Source organism: Pempheris klunzingeri, chromosome 24 (genome assembly GCF_042242105.1).
Source record: "Pempheris klunzingeri isolate RE-2024b chromosome 24, fPemKlu1.hap1, whole genome shotgun sequence".
NCBI classification, from domain to species: domain Eukaryota; kingdom Metazoa; phylum Chordata; class Actinopteri; order Acropomatiformes; family Pempheridae; genus Pempheris; species Pempheris klunzingeri.
Window position 1 is genome coordinate 3,103,683 of NC_092035.1, and position 6,831 is coordinate 3,110,513.

The following is a 6,831-nucleotide window of genomic DNA, read 5'->3' on the forward strand; positions in this document are numbered from 1 at the left end:
CCGGGGGTCACCCCCGACAAACAACACCCCTGGTTTTATCAGGCTAATTCCCACTCGGGTCTGGACTTAAAGACGAGAGGTTAACGTGGATGCAAATCGCACATAATAAAGCTGTTTCCATGGATGTCAGGTGTTGGAACTGAAGGTATTTATTAGACAGAATATATAACAGAGGATTTTTGTTACATTTTGGTTTTTAAATGTCTTTTAAATGTGTTTGTCTTTGGATTAATATGTGGAGGGTTTTATCTTAAATACGTGAACATTTAACAAACTGAAAAAAAACCAAACCTGTATATAAAAAAAGAGGATAGGGTCATTTTAAAGGAATATTGCGTATGTTTTTTTTTTTTTTGTTGTTAAAGACATTTACCCACCCTTTTATTTGCATTTTACTACTGCATGACTGATAACAATAAATGTCAATTCTTGTTTTTTCCCTTATCTTCCATCATATTAATATACCTCCAAAGCCATTCATTTAAACAGCGACAGTCAGTGTTCCACATTTCTAGTGAGCAGTAAGCGTTTAATTGATGTGGAAGAAATTTATGGCGAGAAGAAAAGGGGCAGAGATGCCAACATGTCATCTCTCTCTACTTTTTGGAGTTTTTCTAGGCTGTAGTTCCTTGATGGATCTCAGGGGATTTAACATATGAAGACGTTTTTACGCAGAGTGAGCGAATCAAATATGAATGAGGGAAATGAAAAGATGACAAACTCGGTTGTTCAGCTGGCGATAAAGCAGCGGCTGTTGCCTCTAAATGCTCCGGCTGGATCGTTTTGATCGATAATGTTCCTCACTATGATGATATGAAACTGGAAGATCAGAGCTGGATGGGATTTTCACTAAAACTCTGAGGAGCATCAGTTCACTGAACTTCAAGGTACGGCAAGAGATTTGCACCAAATGTCACATCGGTGAAATGCCTGGGGAAAGACGGTGAGTGAATCATTTAGAAGATCTGGAAAGCGAGACAAAATCAAAAGCTGGTGTTTATTATCAGGTGCTGGTGTGATATAATGACGAGGCTCTGCTGAGGAGAAGAGCAGAGCAGGAGTGAGAGCTGAGGCAGGAATCAGTGTTGGTGACAGGATATCTGGACTCATCAGCACCCATAGGCCCACCACAGCCTGCAGGTCTTCCTCCTCTCCTCATGTTCCGCCTGGCACATGCTTGGACACTGTGGCTTTGGCACGTCTCACTCCATAACCCCATGCACCCCCCCTCACACACACACACACACACACACACACACACACTCCCATCCTGCGTGCTCCCGGTGTCCTAAACGTGGCTAATCGGCATCAGTTTATCACGCCTCCGCATATTTCCCTCCCTCTCCTCCTATAAAAACCCTCACCTCCGACGTTGGACCCGGTTCTGTCATGGGAGATTACGGGGGACCGATTGCACAAGACCGAATGTGGCGCGAGGAGATTAGCCGGGACGCCATAGAAAATAGCAACGGGGCCAACGGATTCCTCGCGAGGGGGCCTTATCGTGCAATTACACGTTGACACGTTTTAACCATTTTTCAGCCTCTTAATCCGAGCCCCCCCTCCCCTCCCCTCCCCTCCCCTACTCTCTCCAAAAGCAGACCTATTGGCGCTGAGGGAGCCTCTCTGCTGTCTGACTCTCTGCATCACTCTGCTGCTGCTCTCTCCCTCCTCTCCTCCTCTCCTCCCTCCCTCCTCTCCTCCTCTCCTCTCCTCCCCATCAGCCCTGTTAATACTTCTCAGCATTCAGAAGTGCAGAAAACGCCAGAGAGTTGTTCAAAAAACTTTCTCTCTAACGCAGTTTCTGCAGCTGCTCAACAAAAAGTTACAGATCAGGGAGGATTAGATTAGAAATCATTTAACAAGTTTGAAGATGAAATGTAAACTTGATGTACGTTTTATTAGAACTCTTAAATAATGGAGTTCAAATCTGATCCTGTCATAGAAAGTAGATATTGAGCTGAATTTACTACAAATCTATTAAAAACTATATCTTAGGTTCATGTTTGAGCAGAATAACATCTACTAGACCTGCTTGGTCGTCTTTTATCGGTCTTGTCACTGCATTATTTGTAGATTTGCAGAAATAATACATTTTATCATTGGTGTGGATTCTATGTCTCTTGCTTTCTAAGAGGCGTTCTTCTTCTGTTTATTCAGAACAAACCGGGGTCAAGGTAAAATATATCAGTTTCTCATGCAGTGCTGAGTAAAGAGGGTAAAAATAAATAACATTTATTTCAGTTCAACGTGTGCAGAATGAAAATAAACATACTAAAAAAAAAAAACAGGAAATAAAATACTCCTGACAGAATTCCTTGTTGTGTTAGATGAGATAAAGTGCAGTGTTACAGATAAGGATGTGCATTGGTTGGTTGTGCACCACTGAAAGACGTATGAAGCACATAAATAAATAAAATAAAATAAAATACTTAAAAGATAAAATAAAAAACTTGCATGGATTCAGATTTCCCCGACACCGTACAGGCATTGCCTTCACCAGGCATCAAGCGGACTGCATGGTATGTTATTCCTCTATGCGTCTCAATTCAATTAGGGCCTTTCATGACAATCAATTAGGGAGTACCCCCTGGATCTCCCTGGGGGCCTATAATCATCACACGCCGTCTGCTCAGACGGGCACTGGGGAGCCCCACCCACCAGCAGGGACGCTTCAGTGTGTTGTAACAGGGCCACAGGGAACCATGAGGACACAGTTTGTGCTTTAGTTCAAGGCATTTTACCTCAGATTATGTTCTTCTTTTCCTTACTGGCTGTGTGTTAAATGTAGATTTTACCCCTTTAAGTTTTGCTCATTTGCACCTATTTTCTGCACAGAAGGGGTTTAACCAGGGCGGTTTGAGTCTGTCGTATGTTTTTTCTGTGTTTTGGTTTATGATCATTGTTCCACCCAGAGGCTAAAGCATCGCTGTTGTTGCTGACTAAAACAACTAAGAAGATATACTGATGTACTTAGTTGTTTTTTTTTGAGGGACTTTATACTTTTTACTCCACTGCATTGATTTGACAGCTCTCAGATTTTAGCCTACATACAAAGCTTCTAAATCACCTCCAGTACTAAATCTCACTTATGTCATGGTCCGCTACAGCAGGACCGCCACAATCTAAATATGACGGGTTGCATAAGGGACCGGAAATAAGAAAAATAATCTTCTCTTACATTTCTTTTCTCGTGAATTGCTTGATACTTCAGATGCTCAGATACAGACACATGAGAACTTAATAACACATTTAACCTGTAACAGTGGGTCACAAACACACACTTCCAAAGACACGGGGAACCTCCAGCGACTTGTGGAGATTTTAAAGTGATCTGCACTGACAGGTGTGTGAAGGTGGATCCTCCTCACGTCCATCTAGGGTGAACTCGTGCTCATGATCTTGGCAAATACTGGCAAACTTCACATCTTTCTAAATCGAGTTTCAAATATAGTCATGATTAAAACATGGCCACTGTGCTGACCCCTCTGCCAAACCACCTCACTCCCACCACCTTTGGTTGATTACAGGACCAAACAACACACGTACCACTTAGGGTGATTATCTTCCTCTTCCTCTTCCTCTTCCTCTTCTTCTGTTGTATTCATGGCAGCGTGTATGCAAAATCTGTAGATTGTAATCTTGAGCACTTTACTAAAAAGATCTTTTTAAAAACCACGAGAGAGAGTGCGAGCCATTGTTAGAAGCCTGTTCTGCAGTGATTCTCTCTGTAACATTATATATAAACGTACTTCATGGACATGCCAGCCACTCAGTGTCTAACTAGCCAGTTAGCCAATTAAAGCTGTAATGTTAGTGAGGCTGAAGCTCATAATAAGGCCACAGATAAACCCAGCGTCCAGGGGTGGGCGCTAACAAAGTACATTTACTATCAACTGTACTTAAGTGCATCCTTCAAATATCTGGACTTTACCTGAGTATACATTTTTGGAATCTTATGGCTTTTATTCCACATTTGTGAGGCAAATATTGAAGGTTCTCGTTGCTCATTACTGTGAAGCATTTGTCTAAAACGCCACAGGCCGTACAAAACCAAAACCAGTCCCAGTGAGCTGCTCCTCCTAAGCTGTCAAAGTTCAAAGTGCTTGCTGCATTTATTCCAGATAATGTCGCTTGCTGACGCACACGACATTAATGCACATGCGGGGCTCTCGACAGAGATGGGAGGGACGTGAGATGGCTCACTCTATAGCTACTTTAATCATCAGCATACTGTGGATTTATTACGATCTATATTCAAATGTAAAGAATATCAGTAATTTAAATGCCTCAAATACATATTTGTATGAGGAACATAAAATGAAAATATTAAAAGATAATTACAGAAAAATTTAAAAAAGACATATATACACAAATAGACATATTGAATTGGAGGTTTCAGAGAACAAATAGTTCCATAATGCTTTGTTTAGTAACTGAGTAAAGAATTATTATGTTGTGTATTGTGTTCTAAAAGAAATGGGGAGATCGTTGGTATTGATTTAGAAAATTTCTGTTTGTGATTAGAAATACTTAAATGACTGTTCTGTTTTTTTTATATATATTTGTATCATTTAAATTTGACTGTGCACACACACACACACACACACACACACACACACACACACACACACACACACACACACACACTGTATTCATACCATATGAGTGAATCTACTCTGTTTTCATCTTCAGAGTGACCTGTTGAAGCTCCGGCGTTCCTTGGACCCTTCAGAGCAGGAATCTGGGCAGGTGATCAACACAGTGACACACGGCATCACAAGCTCTCTGCATCCACGAGAGCTCCACTACCAGCTGACAGTCAGTATACAGGAAACCCTGTCTCTAAAGGAAAAGTAAGGGTCCTTTAGTACTATTTCATGTTCTTTCACAAAGAATTAAACTGGTTGGTGGTTCACTGAACAGGCTACTGTGAAATAATGACTAAGCAACACAAACTATAGCTCAGCGTTGACGGATCACACTCCACCTTTACCGCTACAGTCCTGTGAAAGGGTGTCAAACAGAATCTGTAGCTTCTTCGTGACACTGTAGGTCACCAGTGTATGTTTAGGGGTTTAGAGGCATTAGGCATGAATTCTAACCTGATGATAGAGAGAAATAAATATTTATGTGAGCACAATGTCACAGAAAACTTTGCTGATGTTCATTTCTTCCAGATTTCTGATCAGATTTCTTTTTTGGTTTAGATGCGGTTACCGTGGTGATGATGTGGTAAGTACAAACCTGACAATTAGCATAATATGGGACCTTTAAACTAATGAATGACTTCTTCCACGGTAGAATCAACATGTTGAGCATTGACACAAATTGTGGGCAATCTGTTTCAAACTCTAAACTTAGCAGCAAGTGTTCTACCAGCGAGAAAAACTCAACAACATATAAGGAAAGCTCCAGTGTTTCTACCTTTAAAGCAATTATAAATGCAGGAACAAAAGTGAGGTCTCCTCAGACCAATTACCTCAAACACCACGGCACTTTTCCTGGAGGGTTAAGGCACTTTTTGGAGAAGAAAGAAAGCGAGAGAGCGGGAAAGGAAGAAATGGAACAGACAAGGAAACACTAACATGATTATAGCTGTAGCTCGGGGTAAGGTAATCACTGGAGTTAAAAGGTCTCCTGCCAGCCCAGAGGCCAATGAACCACTCTCTTACTTTCACCTCTGCCGAGGGGAACTCTGTCATTTGCAAATTGCAGGTGAGATCTGGTTCACGTCTCTCCAACCTCCCACCAGTCTGGCCGCCAAAAACACTGGTCAATTAGTGCCAATCATCAGCAATGGTGCCATAATTATTTAGTGATGTTTGACATGGTGAGACCTGTGTGTGCATGTGTGTGTGTTTATATTTTACAGATCTGGGTTTTTAACAGCAAATGCAGACATATTCTTTGTTGAAACTCCAAAAAAAGCCACAATTCTGGGCCTTTGGATTATGTTTTAAATCTAAAAGACATCTTTCTTTCTGACATCGAAAGAATTTGATGGATCCTCTTTTGGAATCCAGATTAGTGAAATTTTGTGGTAATATTTAGTTCTTTCTACGTACAGATATTAGTTTCCATTTACTCATCAAAAGTCTTGCTTGAGTTAAGGTAAATCATCAAATGTATAATCCATGAGGTTTCATTTGTGGTTGATTTGATGGCACCTGTGGTTAGTAGTGGAAATGCTGAGTTCTGTTGGAAATAATTAAGAGGAAAATTAAGGGAACACTTAATCATCACAGTATAACACATCAATTAAACTTCAGGGATATTAATCTGTCCAGTTAGGAAGCAGAAGCTGCCTGCTGTTAGGTACCGGGGTGAAACCCTCAGAGCCATCGTCAGACCTGACGCTGGTGCAGTGGGCCCGGTGTTCCTCCTGGTGCAGGACAAAGCCCTCAGTTGGTTGGTGATTTTGGTCTCTGTTGATGTTATTACGTCATTTTGTTCTCAGCGAATCACACAATGTACAGTAAAGAATTTGATCTTGAATATTTAGTTTTCATCGAGATCTGATGCGTGATTTAAATTTCCCCTTCATTTTTTTGAGCGGGGTGTGTTTCCTCTACAAAAGGCCCAAATATCTTCAGGATACGTGACAGAGCAAACATGAGCAAACAAACTACAAGCACCTTCAACATCTTCCGAACCGACCTTCCGAATTTTAGCAAATGATGGACTTCGCAACTGACTATATAGACAGATTTACTGGCACAATAAATGTCAAGCAACATTACTTCAATACTGCTAATCCTTTATCTTCCTATATTTTTTAGATTTAGATTTTCATAGTATGGCATTCCTACAGTAGACTGACCGTGCACA